The sequence below is a fragment of the Myzus persicae genome, unplaced genomic scaffold, assembly GCF_001856785.1.
Source record: "Myzus persicae strain clone G006 unplaced genomic scaffold, MPER_G0061.0, whole genome shotgun sequence".
NCBI lineage: Eukaryota > Metazoa > Arthropoda > Insecta > Hemiptera > Aphididae > Myzus > Myzus persicae.
Window position 1 is genome coordinate 224,788 of NW_019102823.1, and position 16,812 is coordinate 241,599.

Sequence of the window (16,812 nt, forward strand, 5' to 3'; positions counted from 1 at the left end):
CCCCCCACACATTCCCAATCCAACATTATAGCTGACGTTTCGCCGTAGTGGACCACATAATAATGTTACAGCAAAATCCGCAATGCAATAATGTTTTCCAGACGCGAGAATAATATGTCATTAATTTATTATACTTGTTACACAATCGTGCACCGGTCGCAATGCACTCGGTCGGTACTCGGTGTAGATGTCAGTGGCGTAATTAATAACGACGGGAAGGGGTTATGGATATTTTTTTGTACGCCGTGCACGTAATCTGGAATTGGCATTTGAAGCAACGCGGGACTTTGTCAGTATATACATTTTTTTTGAATATTCATTCACCTATTAAATGTGCAAAAGCATTTTTTTTTTTAAATGGCTTAAAATATATAGGGGGGGGGGACTAGTATACAGAGTGTAACAGAAAAAACCGACAGATTTATACACCTAGTTGTGTAATAATTTGTAATCTTATACATTTGGTATGATTTTATTTAGATTTGATTATTGAGTCTACCTTATACGATTGTCGTTAATTGTGAAATTAAAAAAAAAATTAATATTGAGAAAAACAAATCATGTTACATATTTAGGTGATTACATTTGTCTGCTATTTCTATTAACACCTTATATACACGTACATAATACACGTGGAAAAAACATTTTTTTTTTAGAGTAAGTAGTTTGAACATAATGCTCATTTCTCCCACAGTCATCGTTCTCATCCTCCTGTTCTAGAACCAACCCCAATTACGTCACTGACCCTACTCCCCCATAGGGGCATGTTGGTTGAATATTAAGAGTAGGTACTCATCAGTAGTCTTTTTAAATATTATACTTTATACATGTATGAGTGATATTGTAATAATAATAACATATAACATAATAATATTATGAGCGAAGTGTATACGGAAAAATATATATAAGACTTACATATTGCTGGAGGTTATCGATAAACGTCTTATCCTGCTGGTGTCTGGACAGAGGTTTTTGAATGCAGTCAAATTTAACGATGTGTTTTCTATTAATTAAAGACTTTAATCTAAATGAGAAAATTCTTTATTTTTGTTTTAATAGAAATCACCTTCTACGGTGGTAAAAATTATAATGATTATTATTATAATAAATTGTCTAGCAACGTGGATTGCGTGCACGATTAAAATAATACACTCAAAGTGCTCAAAGTGCATTTTTTTCTAATCGTGTTTTTCTGTTTTTTCTTCGTGTATACGTTGCTCGTGCATAATATTATTAGTTGTTTTCTGAAATATTTTTCATCCATCGATAAAATAAACATAATAGTATAATAATTGTACTCTAATCGAATTCGTAGTGCCTAAGTCCTACATAGCATTACATTTCATCGGGGAAATAAATAAAATGCTGTGTACGTAAACATAATATTATTTAACATAAAACCTACCATGGAAAAGAAAATCGATTGCAATATCGCAAAATAACACGAGACCTCAACCTTGGCTCTACCGAACTATGGCCAGCGTTCCGCGTACATTAGTGAATAGATAAACTGTTTATCTGAGCATAGTATACAGATCTAAAGAACGCAAATAGTCAATTACACGTTTTACAGGTTTCTTTAGTATGTATAATGTAACAGCGGAAAACCGTAGATCGATATAGTGCATACTGTATGATATACTACATAATAAATACGAATATATAGTACGTATTATATATATTATTATAATATGGCATCATGGCGTACCCGCGATGTTGACGAGTTTCTTTTGTAAATAAAAAAATGGTTCTTTAAACGTATGAATTCATAACGACCGTCTGCGATGTTTGACAGGAAGGTATAGAAGGGTTTTGATTCACAAATCGAGTTAGGACTTCTTGTACGGATTTTGGTAGAAAACGAGCGGCCGCTAAATATAAACTACGAACGGCAGCAGCAATAATACAATGCAGATTACCTGCTGAAAATAATATTATGTATAGTGATTGAAATCTGTGTCAATTTTAGACGTGCAATCGCAATGATTAATTCAGTGGTGAGGTGATGGCTGATTTAAAACAACGATTTTGTAAACCGGAAATACACTCATATACGCACGTCGCACACACACACACCTTTCGGCTTACAGACTATTCCGGAGGGTTCAAACACTGAGTGGCGGCGACGACGACGACGACGGCGACAATGCATCTTTACAAACACACACAATACGTATAGGGCGTATAGATATTTATATTATACATTACGAATTTACATTCTTTTTCCTCTTTTTGAGAAACCCGATACCTATCAAATAATGTTCGTTATACCCAATAGTTTATCGCTAAAATCACATTTGTAGGGAGTCAATATTGCAAAATTAGACAATTCACTAAACAGAGTTAGCTGTTTAGTATGGAAATAAACGTACTGACAATGAGACAATGGCACCTAGGTATAAATAAATATAAGACGTCGATTTGAACGACTCGTTGTTCTTCGTTAAAAAACTACAGATCTGCAGGATTACCATTATGCGATCACACTCGATCGGTGTTTCTTGGCGTCAACGGCTAAACTGGAGTATCCCGTATGATAGACAAAAATACTTGTTCATTTTTATTTTTCGTGTCATCACAATCACTTCGACCTTCCGAGAACATTTTGTAGGACACGATTTTCATTGGTTTCCGACCGGTCGATTAATTTGCTTCCATTATACCATACACAGTGATACATATCCATTACAATATACTATGATACCCTGTAGCAAAGAGTCCTCTGCACGGTACACGGACATGACACGGTAAATGACAATCTGTATACGGTAGTAGGTCTTAACACCATACCGAAATCACAAGATTAACCGGAGTACCACATTCTTCCTGTAAATTCCAGTATATTAATAATAATAGTATTACCGGCTGTGAACAATTTGACAGTGTTTTACCGTCACCGTCTCGTTCCCGTGCTTTTTAGTTTGGAACTTGTCAATTTCACAAGATTTGTTGTTTGCCGTTTGGTAATAACAGATGTTTTCAGTATGCGACCGCACTGCGCCGCCGTCTGTATAATATATTAATATACATAATAATATAAACTTGGACGATATTATAATGTAATGGAGTCGTATCATTCTGTTAACTGCCGCGTCAATCTAACGACTGTAAACGTGTTTCGTGCCAAGTCAAACACTATATGGCGGCACCCACAGTCTCATAACACAATATACATAGTATAATAATATAATTATAAAATATAATATTTTTTATTTAACGACTATACCGCGGTAGGCGGTATAGCACACGCCCGTGGTATACTGGTATCCGTCAAGACGACAAGTTGTAAAATATATTATAACATTAAATTGTATTTTTGAGACGAAACCGATATGTAATATAATATTATTATTATCATCTCTGTGAGGATCGAATCTACTGCGTTCTATGTAGAACGTCCGTCTCTTTTGTTTTGTTTTCGTCCATATTTTTTTTTTTCATTTCGATAATGTCTATCGTTTTTGTGAATATTATATTCCGTCAGCAATGCGTTTGCGAGAACCGTTTCGGTCATTTTTTTTTTTCAGAGGAAATGGAAGAGCCCGCAGCGCGGTTAACCGCAGAACAGGACATGACCCGCTGCAGCCAGTGCACTCGGCCGATCGGTTTTCGAGGACACAGTAGTATAATACATGTAGTGTATTTTGCCGACCGAATAATTGATTTTTCAATTCAGTTATCTGCACGGACACGTGCAATGCCTCGCCGTGGCGGCCTCCGTGACACGACGACGATGAATAATATTTTATAACAATCTTATGATAAATGGCGTTTGTCTTAAATAATTTTTCACCGCAGACACGATAATTATTATTACTGCTAGACACTATTTTCGCATATATCGCTCACTGCACACAGTATAATGCTGTGCTATATATTTTGTTCTCGGACGGTTCACCGATTTAAATAAGAGCGGACGTCGGAGATGACATAATACTACCCATATAAGTAGCGCGTAATGTTTTTATTTTTAAATAAGACGCATTCCTTCTGCGGCCGAGGCATTATTTAAAACTCTGTGTGGCATATCTTCATATAGAATACTTATTGAAAATCAGCGACAATTTTAGCAATATAATGTAATAAAAATGTTTTTTATTTACCTACTCAAGAGAATTTATAATTATACTTCCAATTCTAAATAATATACTGTACACATTATTGCTATCACTATTGAAATTTAAACAATTTTACATTTTTTTCATATTAGTAATTTTTATAAGATATTTAACTACCAGACATTATCTTAATACTACATTATGACTACATTCCAACGACACGACGAGCAAGAACACACAAGGACTTAAAAATAAATAAGATAAAATATTGACGGAATAGTACCTAGGTGATTTGTGCCTACTCAAAAACCAATTTTTATTTTTTACTCAAACATGATAATTTATCAATTATTTATAAATCTATTTGAAACAATTTTGGTATATGTATAGTTTCGTAATTTAATTAATTAATGCAGCAAACAAATGATAATATTTTTGTAAAGATAAGACAAAATATTATCCCGAACAAGAGGCTAGCTCACCCATATATAGAACTTTAATAATTATTTTAAATTATTTTATTCTATAATATTTTATTTCAGTACCTAGCAAAAATAAGTACGTATATTATAGTAGGTATTAAATTAGTCGATATCTGAGAACACTGAACATTGGCGAGACGGCTGGACGGATAAGTGGATGTTTAGTCTGTGAATATATTGTCGATTTATAAATACTTCTATACAAAAATATAAAAATTATCGCTGAATAAAATTCAAATTCAAGGTGGTCTAGTCCAATAAACTGTTACTACGTATATATACATGTATACATACGTACATTTATAATAATATGTTACAAGTTTACAACTAACAAAAATATGAATTTAATGTATACGTACCTATGTACAGAGGTGTCTTCTGATGCATAAACTAAAATGTATGTGTGGGGTTTGAATTAATCTACTTAAATCAGTTGATAAAAAAAAGATAAAAATTATCCAAACCATAATACAATAACAAATCAAACAATGTATTATTAATATTTAAACGTTAATGAAGACATTTCAAGTACTGAAGTTGATATACACATAATGATCTAGTTAACTATTTAACATCTATAAAGAAATACGAATCAGACCTGTTTTACAGTTACAAGGTTGAAGTTACTCGAGTTTTCATTTAAGCTCGTTTCACATTTATAAGTATTTAACCATATGCATAAGATTTAATTTGAAATTATATATTTTTTATTACCAACATAATATGACAACGATCTTACATTTACCTAACAGTCAACTGAGGAACCGGATTTAATGTATTTTCCACTTGAAATAATATTGACAAAATGGATTCTTAGGTAGTTAGATAGGTTTCAAAAAAGTTTCCATAGTATACACTATTATACGTGTATAGGTATTAGGTACACAGGAAACAACACCTTAGCGAATAAATTTATTAAGCACATCGACCAAACAAACTTTTTGTTATTCGTGAATGTTTAAAACAGATTATAATGTTGATTTCTCTGACATTTATTAAGCTACCCCTATGTCGTAGAAGGGGTTTGTGCAAATGGAGTTACAAAACAAAAGTTTGAAAAAACAGGGATGTACAAAAGGAATCTTACAGCGAAATGCGTCAGTGAGACTTCACATGTACACTTCTTAAAAAGACTTTTAAGTATGACAAATTTTATATTATATTTAATTGTTATAATAATATTGTTCTTGGGAGAAGCAAGTACTCGGATACGTATGTATTTTGTGTTAAAAAAACATAGGATTGAATGCTCATACATTTTACTCAACTTTACATTAAATATCAATTTGTTTCTTACAATAGGTAAATTTATATACAATATAAAAATGTTTCGATATGATTACCACAGCAATGGCTGAGTATAGAAAAACCTTATAAGTTTTTTTCTAATGGGTCCACTAATTAATAATAATAATAATAATAACGGGTACATTAAATAAAGTAATATAGATGTTGCCTGTGTGTTATCTATATAATAGATAAGAAGTTTAAAAGAAAAACAGAGTGAAATAAATTAATAAATATTTATAGGCACTATCGCGGCTGTAAAATTATTTCTGTAAAATTTGGTGCACTTATAAGTTTTGTTATGTAGCCAAAGACAGTAAAGTACATTATACATTACATTGATCATAATTATAAATACTAATTTTTTTTAATAGTATTTCTTAGTAATATTATTTATTAATATTAATACTACTCCATAATATATTAATAGAATATAGTACCAACAAAACATTAAGATTAAATATTTAATTGAAACTTTTATAGTATAGTAATACCAAGTAAGTTAATATACATTACAACGTATACCATATTATCATCAATGATAATAAATCCAAGTATTTTTTAAAATCAATACCTAATCAATAATATTATTTAAGTCAATACAATATATATATTATTATATTATATTATATTTTATTATTAAATGTTTAATTTGAATTCTATATAGTACCGATCTAGTAATAGTAAGCCTCTACATAATAATATAATATGACACTGCCGTGAATCACTTTTGTAACATCTAAACTATTTGAAAAATGTAATAACAATATGTATAGTGTACCTATATACGCTTTATTTTTATAAGGAATTCTTTTAAAATATTTTCACGCCGTATAAGCATGTAGAGCAAAACTGATTTCTACGATTAGCACATTATTGTCCTTACTCCTTTCTCTCTTCAACAGTATTTATAAAACGTATGTACCTAGTCTATATAATGATACGTAAAAAAAATCAATTGAATCCGCTCAATAAGTTATTCAAAAATAAAGTAATTTCTATCATATCAATTAATAATTCGTACTTGAATTCGAATTTGAACTTAGAACCGAATGTGTAATCATTCGGTGTGATCTAATAGGTTTTACATATTTTTATGATTTAAACCCACTTGTGTAAAGAGGAAAAACCTTATAATATTATGTAACGCGTAGGCGATTTTATTGTTGGTTATAAAAAGCCAACGAGCAGGTCAAATTGTCAAACTATTGAACATCAATTGTGAATACATCATCATACACTTTTCACGTTTTCGCACATCGTTTATTTCAATAATTTATCAAACCCTATTATAAAATGCTATTCACACTCCAAAATAATGGACTGAAACGTCGGGGTTTTTTTACAACGTGTTACAAATCGTGCTTGGGTGCGGTTGAAAATCAATTTTAAAAATTGCACAAACTATAGTGGGCCTCATTATACAGAAATAACAATAACGATATTAATTAACGAGCACCTGCAAACGCCGATGATCGTGGATTCACAATAGGTCTTAAGATACGGGGTAGTACGGATTAAGCATATAAAGAATATTATGTACATAATATTATACTTTAATATGCAGGTGTAGTGTGTAGAGTATAATAAAACAGTGTTGTACCGTTGTGGTATGACTTACAAACAAATGACACATTCACACGGTCGGGGCGGGCGGCAAAAAAGGTCGATTCGTGTCAAACAATGCGACCATAATCATTCCCTAAGCTAAAATAATAATATAATTTAATAATGAGCGTATTATGCATGAACAGTATATTCAAATGAAAATACATATTATTTCTCGAAGGAATTGTAATATTATATAGACCGCGAGGAAGTTCATTTTTTGTCACGGAAGTGAAACACGCGTTCTTTCAGAGCTACCCGTTATATATCGTGTGTATATACATCTATACCTCTATACATTATGTTGTATAAACATAGTTCTTATAATAATACCATGTCATTAAAGAAATGTGGACTAATAATAGGTTATTGATTACTATAGTTTTTTAATGCACCGAGTTGTATAATATATGACATATGTGTGATGTGAAAAGTCAGTATAATAACTAATTTTCAAAATAATATTATTTATGTAATTTTGATGTTGAATCATTAAATTAATATTGACTTAATACACTAAAGAATTGTACATTTAATACAAATAAGTCGATTGCTTAAACTCGGCACGTGAACAAAACTAACATTTAAAATTGATTAATTTAATTAATTTTTAATTTTATTTTATTAATATCGATGATTTCATTGTTAATTTTAATTTATTTAAGTACCGCAGTAATAAACTATTAATACTCGGAAATCTAACACAACACCGATTAAATCATTTACGATTCGAGGACTTGACATAATGTGCTATATACGTACTTAACACCTTTTTAAATTATAGGTTTATAATTTACACGGAGCTCAAACGATATAACCATGCTTGTCGACAGATGGATATTATACTGTTGTAATAAATTGGTTTTTTGGAAAGGAATTAATTTGTGACGGATATTATATTATATCATTTGCCTATATATGCAGTATGCATATTGTAATTTTGAATTAAATATTATTTTAATTAATTGATTAATGATTATCTAATGAGTAATGAATAATTGAAAATGTTATGGAGTCGTTTTGAAGTTTAACAGTTTGTGCAATTAGCCGTACCTACTGCAGTAGCAACAATATTCCATCGTATAACAACATGCGCGTTATTAGTTGTAACTTTATAATACGTTTTAGCAAATACTATTAATTGTTGTTAGGAAAATAGATTACAGAATACCACCGTCCACCATAATAATATAATAATAATCATAATAAAGTATGAAATCATATGAAAATCATTATAATCTGTTCGGAAATACGTGTACACAATTACACAATATAATATGTATATATGTAAATATGTATATATTATGATGTGTGATGCATAACTTCATATACGAAAATGCAAACAAGTGTTAATGTATAAAATAAATATAACAAACGTTTTGATTAGTTTGTATTATTTTATAATAAGGACAAATTTTAAAAAGCTTACAAAGTTACAACGATAGAATTATTAGATTGTGCAGAGTTATAACTATACGTGTATTATCCGTTGCGATTTAACAAGTTGACTGCACTACCAATTTTACTGATGTTGCTATAAACGCCTTGAGCATCACATGTTCACTCGGTGATTTTATGAGCCCGGGCTGAGTATCATTCACGATACTCAGATTTTTATTAGAGTTTCTGGCATAGAGTATCCCATAGATATAAATAAATAAACTCGAAAAATATTGAGTATCATATTATAATAATATACGATACTCAAGACGAACTAGGCAAGTAGAAGTACAACATTAAGGGCAATGATTGAAAGTTTGACGTGTATCACACATTATCGTACGCAAGGCAGTCAACTCGTTAGGTTATTTGTGAATGGTAGTGTTATTCGTTCGACTAATTTGATGATGGGGTTAACTGGAAAATGATGACAATATGAAAGGTCGTATAACCATCAACGGCGTTGGACGAGGAAGATGCTTGAATTAAAGTGGCTGCTCTTATTATCGCGGTGCAGACATTGAGAGCTAAACACTCGAGAACGGCCGTGTGTGCAACAAGATCTATACGCACCGAACACAATGATGAAAAATCGAGTGTGTCGGCGAGACGGTCGTGTGTACAATATAGTAGGCACAATGGTACATATTATACGACATTTGTACTACATTACTACATATATTAATATTGTCTGTCATCTATTGCGATATGCGTAGGTAGTCGGACAGTTGGGCGTGCTTCACTCAAAGGACTGCAATAACATTAGGTTGTTAAGCTTTTGCAAAAGAACCGTCCGGTAATGGGTGCACCTATATGGGTTTACGGTTTTCCGATTTCCCGTATTCGGTACCCGGAAAAACCGCAAAAAACGTTCATCTATAAGAACGGATAGTATTATCATATACAATGACAAAATAATATATCATAATCATAATACGCGCATATAGATGGGGCGCTGTGTGCACTGGCAACACTGGCGGTCGGCGTATTGTTATTATTATTATTATTATTATTATTATTATTATATACTTAAATGCACAAGCCGATTTGTACGCCGTTTTTGTTTTTTCCCCTCTCGTCGTTTTCCGGCAGCGAAATCGCGCGTACCTACACACACTCACATGTATACGCACAAGTCCGTTTCCACGCCCTGGCGTAATGCCGGCAGAGTGTGAGAGTGCAGTCGGAGCGTACATCACGTGCGTGCGTGTGCGTGTGCGGGCGTATACGCGAGGGGAAGGAAAACAAAAGGAAACCGGCGGCGGAGGCGGAGGCGGCGCCGCGGCGCGGCAGTTCGGAAGAGTTTTGTGTGGGCGGCACGTGGGCCACATTGCGGGCGAAAGGGGTTTTTTGATGACGACACACAGCATCGGATCAATGGTTCCTCCGCCGCCGTTCGTGTACGCCCGCGTAAATACGCATCGACGTCGTGACGTCACCGACGACGACGACGACGACGGCATTTCCGTAGGAACTGACCCCACCACCGACCGCGCCGTGTCCAAGCAACCGTCACTGCCGCCGCCGCCGCTACCGACGCCTCCCACGACGAAACCTCCGGAGAAAACGGAGAAAAAAATGCTCGGCGTGGACGCGTTTTCCGCGACGTCCGTACGATATGGAAATAACGTGCTCATCGTATCACGGCTACAGCGGTACGGATTAGTGCGCGATCCGGGTGGCGGCGAGGTGATCATCATATTCCTCACGAGACACGCGGGACAGCGTTACTGCGGTCTGTCGAGACTTACGTTTCCAGCCCCCCCCCTTCTCCGAGAAAATATATTGGTATGGCATAGGTTAGGACATTCGAAAAAACCGAAGAAGCCCGAGTTAGGGAGGTGACCACTAACATTAACCAACGTCCCTTTATAAAAGCGCCGCTGTGACTTATGGTTTAATTTATCATAAAAGTACACGGTGTGGTATTACGTTTTAATATACATTCTACATAATATGTATAACATGTCGACGTTTATAAGTTATAACATTACACTGTTGTATGCACTATGTATAAACGATCAAAATAAAGGTACAATAGTGTACAAGTACAACAGTACAAGCCACGAGGACCTATACCTATAGTTGGTATTTGGTAATTAAGTCTAAAGAGATTTTTATTTTCATTTCAAAAATTGTGTGGGTAAATCCGGCTTTTATTCTTTTCACGCGTTTATGTCTACAACCTTTGTGATATTAACATACAAAAATGCAATTATAATAGATACACACACTGCACACGGGAACGCATTATATATGTACGACCGAGAACGGTAAGTTAGGTATAATAGCTGTACATAATATTGGATTTTATAATTGCATACTATATTAGGTGTAGGCGAATGCAAAGACAAAGTCGCATCCCCACAACCATTGCTACCTAACAAAAAATATAATAAAACCCTTTTCGTCCTTATATGATATGAACTGTATATTATACTCGGTATAGAGTTATATTATTAATTGTTAATTATACTTATTATCATATAATACCATCTGCGTGTGGGTGAATATTTTTCCCGGAAATCGTTTTATTCAGAAAGTATGGTATTTTAAATGATTGCTATAGAAATTAATAATAATAAACAGATTAGTTTTAAAGTTGTTGCTTTTTCGGTGGATAAAATTAATAAAAACGTTATTATTAAATCTAATCTACAATTTAGTGACAACAGTGAGAAAAATAATATCATTACCAGGGTCCAGGCCTCTGATTTTATAGCATTAATATGTGCTTTAATGTACAATACATAGTACTAAGCAGTAAGCAGAACATTTTCATAGGAGATATCACAACCCAATCAAGTTACTTATGTCATATTGTCATTAGTTTTATATAGTATGTATATTTAGCTCAAATACTATATTATACCACAGGTATTAAGCAAATCTAATCTGTGGCTGTACCTTCATTAATTTATAAAGCGTGCTTCCATAAAAAAATGTCCAAGGCCATGCATAAAATATATTATTATTTATTTTAGATTATAAAACGTAGATTTTGAGTGCCGAGTCAAAGTGTGCAGGGCACTCGTCCGTGGTCACAGATGACGCGGTTTTATTCAATTAACACGTTTAATTTTATCACAGGTTTCCATTGAAAACTCGACGTTTTGGTTCTGCGCAATTGAAATTAGTCTGACGGTCCGTACAAAAAAAATACAGCATCTCAAACGCTTTACGCAAACGGATTTTGAATTTTAAACAGTTCGTGGGCAAAAATTAAATTTTTTTTAAATAGAACAGATATAATGACGAAAAATCACGTATAAACTGTATACGATGTAAATTAATGACATTATTAGCTTCTATATGAGGCATAACAAAATGTTGACGTAACGATATTTTGCAAAACAATTTGTATACTTAATGAATTGTATATTTCATGGGATGTGTTCTGATTGTTTTGAATTGAAGAACGTCTTTATATTATTTTTGCGTACTACTGAATAAAACGTAAAAAAAGCCTACGTTTGAGTGTTATTAGTTAATAGTTATTCGTTTATTGCAGGTACATATATTTTGTTATACAATAATACAAGATTAATATGTATTATTATGTTATATAGCGCCGTATAGGTATATATTATTATTCATTACATTGCATCATGCATGTATGGAGTATGTATGAATGTATGGTATCAATAAACTTAATATATGTAAAATTATATTGTATAATATCATATTATGTGTTTCCACTTTTTAGTGTTTACCTATTTATGGATTATGACGACGTATAAATAATCAAATATTAACTAAACAATAAATTTATGAATTTTTATGACGCCCTACGAGTACTTACCTATATATATCAAGATCACACAAAATATGTATTATCACACCCCCTATTTTGTTATAAAAAAATTACACTATTACAAATCCGCTATCTGCTGGTTGCTACGTCCATTACGGTTAGTAAACACCCAAGTTAAGATGTTTGAGATGTGTCCATCATAAATCGTTCTATATACAATCTCACAATATTATTGAACAATAGGTAATAAATGTATTATTAGTAACAACTTATAGCTGTCATAGTCGAATAGGTACCTAAACTTTGTGTACAATATTTACCTAGCCTCACTGATGACTTATCATCCAGCTGTTGTATCAGTGTAGAGGCAAGGTCAGGTTTAAAGGTTCGACCCCCCTCCCTCGAAAATAAGTGAAAAATTCTAAGTATGGCTTTGTTCAGCATTTCTCGTTTAGCTTCATTATTTTTAATATTTGAGGAAATTTTTCTTTTATTAAACTTGAAGGTAATACAATATTTTCTGTGGCTTGTATAATATATAGTAATACATTATACATATATATTTGTCTGACGACGTTTATGTATCACAATTCATAACTGAATATATTAAACCGATAGTTAATACTTTAATAGAATTCAAAATTAAATTATTTCAAGTTACTTACTCAGAGTTTATTATTGTTCTGAGTTAACACTGAATAAAAAATTAATGGAGGTAACAGGTGTAAAAATATTGATACAACTTATTTGCCAACAGTTTATAAAGTTACGTGTATTAGTTTGTGATGCGTAGCACAAAACTTCTATAGTATTATGTGGAAAAAAATCGTCTATATAGTATATTTAACTTTACATATAAAATAGTATATGCTAATCGCTATATTAATCATATTTATAGGTAGTGAATATGCATGTATTATCTATAGTGGCGTGTTTAGGACTTTGCTGCCCTGGGTGCACGTTTTTTTTAATGCCTTCTTCCCCTCATTGGTTTTTTATACAGTGGCAATTTTTCTCACCTAGAAAACACTTACTACATGTGTACAATTTGCTTCCCCCAAAAAGTGCTTCCAGGGACAATTGCTCTTCATCCCCCCCCCCCCTGAATAGGATTATTTTATCTTTTTATTTATTACCATAGTTCTAAAATCGTACAAAATCATAAATGGAGATTACCAGTGTAAAAAATTATAGTAAAGTATAATTGTGTACATTTTAACCGGAACAATAATACTTCACTACCAACTTAGCTATTGGAGGTTTTTCATTTAGAATTGTATACATTGATAATAATATGATAATTGGTTCGCCGCCAACCCGAATCGAAAACCCCGTCGAAACTCACCATCTAAAATGTACACGCAATAAGTAGGTAATTTCAAGTTACGATGGCACAATAATCTACATAAACATGTCTGCTAGAAAGTAGGTATCATACAACGATAATCTATCGTCTATTCATTATTTCCGTCAATATCGTAAATTCATTAGCAGGTATATTTTATACATTTCCCAATGTGGACTAGAGAATGAAAGTAGAAATTACTCTCGTACGTGGCGTATATCACGATTACAAATTAACCAAACAGGATTATAAAATATATCAGTAAGTTAACAACATTGACCAATTTAACAGTTGTGCCAATAAATTATACATTTTACATTTTTACATTGATATAGGTACTATACCTACTACTATTTTATGCAGGATAAAATCACAAGTTATTTCAAAACGTATAACAATGACATAATCTATTAATATTTTGATGTTGTATTTAATGTATAAACAGAGTTTCTCACTGTGTTGTTCCCTGTCAATAACGTTTTCCCAATTCATTTTTGAAAAATAATTACCTAGATATTGAATCAACCACAGTTTTTCATAATTTGTGTTGTATTTTTAACTCGAAATAAAATATTTAAAAATATTGTGAAAATATTGTATGATTCTTAAAAATCCAATTAGCTATATTTATATATCTAATTTATGTACCTATTGTACCTGCCTAAATATTTTAAAAGTTGAATTATTTTTTTCCATCAAGTATTCAAACACTTACGTAAGTTTTAAAGTTTTGGTAGGTGTTAATTAACTGGATAGTCAATAGCTCTAATTCGAAATGCAGATATTAATTATAGTTCAGTTTTTTTTAAGTATATATAATATATACTAATAGCTTCGTATAGTCATTGTTTATGCATCTGCCACGAATTGCTATGCACAAGTCAATTGTATAAGCTCATGATCTTTGTAACGAAATTAAAGTGTTACTGGGAATATCTCGTACATAATATAATTTTATTAATTATAGCTTTAATTTTATTACAAAAATCATAGACCTTTAAAACCGATTTAATAATGTATTGTTCTTTTCTCCATATTATAAATAAATAACTCTTCAAAATGTTTAGTTTTAGATTTAAAAAAGTTTTAAAAAGACCTTGGTAAAAAAGATGCACAAAAACTGCACAACAATATCTGCATTATTTTGAATTAGATATACTGTCTTTTCAATCAATTAATATACAACTGTATGTACAGAAGTAAATATATAAGTAAATAATATAGTGAAATATTAAATTTTTTGCGTAATGTTCATAATATTCTAGTGAAATGGTTTACCTTATAGCTTATGTACATTTATAATTTATTTGGGATGTAAATATATCGAATACCAGTGACGTTGGATATTTTTAGTTCCTACAGTGTTATAACTTATAAACAATTTGGGTGATAAAATTATAATTCAAATACGTACTAGCTATATTTATTTATTTATTTGACGCGCGAAGGCAATATAGTGTCAAAGAAATATACATGGCATAGATTATCTTAAGATTAAATAATATTAGAAATACTAATAAGACGTACGTATAGCTATGAATATAATACATAATGTAACAGTTTTTTAATATGAACATAATTAAATATACAATTAAAATTATTCAAAAGTTTAAACATAAATGCTGAATTTTAGACCCACTATCAAAGTTGAAATTAAAATCAATAAAGCTGTTATACAACTGAAGAATTCGACTCTTTTGTTTCTTATAACTGTAAGAAGACGTGGATTGTCTCATAAAAGGTTAATTCTAACTTGGTATATTAAGTGGGAATTGAGTATTGACCAACCTATTTTTTCAAGTATCTCTAGATAGTGAATGTTGTTGTTTAAGACTTTAAAGGTGTGGATATACTTGAATATATTCTATATATGCCTAAGTATATTTTAAGTAAGTTCCTATCCAAGGGACATATAAGATAAAATAATTACTCTCGTAATAGCTCCAATACGTGTAAAAATCAGATAATATGTTAGACACAAAATGTCCACTATATGTCACACTATGTCCACACTATGTCCTACACAAAGTTAAACGAATTTCTTAAATTATATTTAGCCATTAAGGGCTCAAATCACTGACAATTTTTTTATTGAATATGTTTTTTTTTTTAATAATTATATGTAAAATAATATATATATACATTATATACTATTGCTCTACTCACAATGGCACATTATTAATCATATATTTATTGTGCTAGGGCGCTTCTACGAAAGTTATTTAGAATTTATTGTAGTTGTACATAATGAAGTGTATATTTAAGTATTCTACAGATTTGTAGTATCCAAATAAAACCTCCATGAAATAGTCATATGTTGTCATGCACCCAAGCCTTTATAAATGCAGTAGTAACATTTTTTTTTTTTAAACATTTTTTATAATATAATGTAGGTATTCTTATAATTTATAAAAATTTCAAAAATCAGAATTAAACTATTTAAGTATTAGATATCTGTAAAACACTTTAATTGTTGAGCTAAATTTTTATAAAGGCTAATAAAAAAAAGTACTAGATATATAAAAAAAATTGGTACCTTTGTAATGGCTATACCGAGGCTTAAAATTTCTGAATAACTACATCATATTTATAAGTCTTCCACTGTTGACTACTCCCTTCGTATATCTATACATTTAACAGTTAAATAACATATAGGTACGACAAAATGAATGAAATATTATAAATATATTATATCGAACAAATTAAAAATACCATTAAGAATAAAAAATGTTTTGTGTTATTTATTTGAAATAAATAAAAAAATATTGCAAAATCATTGGTTATGATCACTATTGATGGAAATAATTTTAAGTATCTATGTTTTCGGTATTTATTATT

The 16,812-nt window shown here is 31.3% G+C and overlaps 1 protein-coding gene across 3 annotated transcripts in view; it reads right to left on the minus strand.

Annotated features, from left to right (window-relative positions):
* The window catches only part of LOC111033163 (AF4/FMR2 family member 4-like), a 149,363-nt gene that overhangs the window by 70,894 nt on the left and 61,657 nt on the right, over window positions 1-16,812 (minus strand). The gene's annotated exons all lie outside the window — the stretch shown is intronic.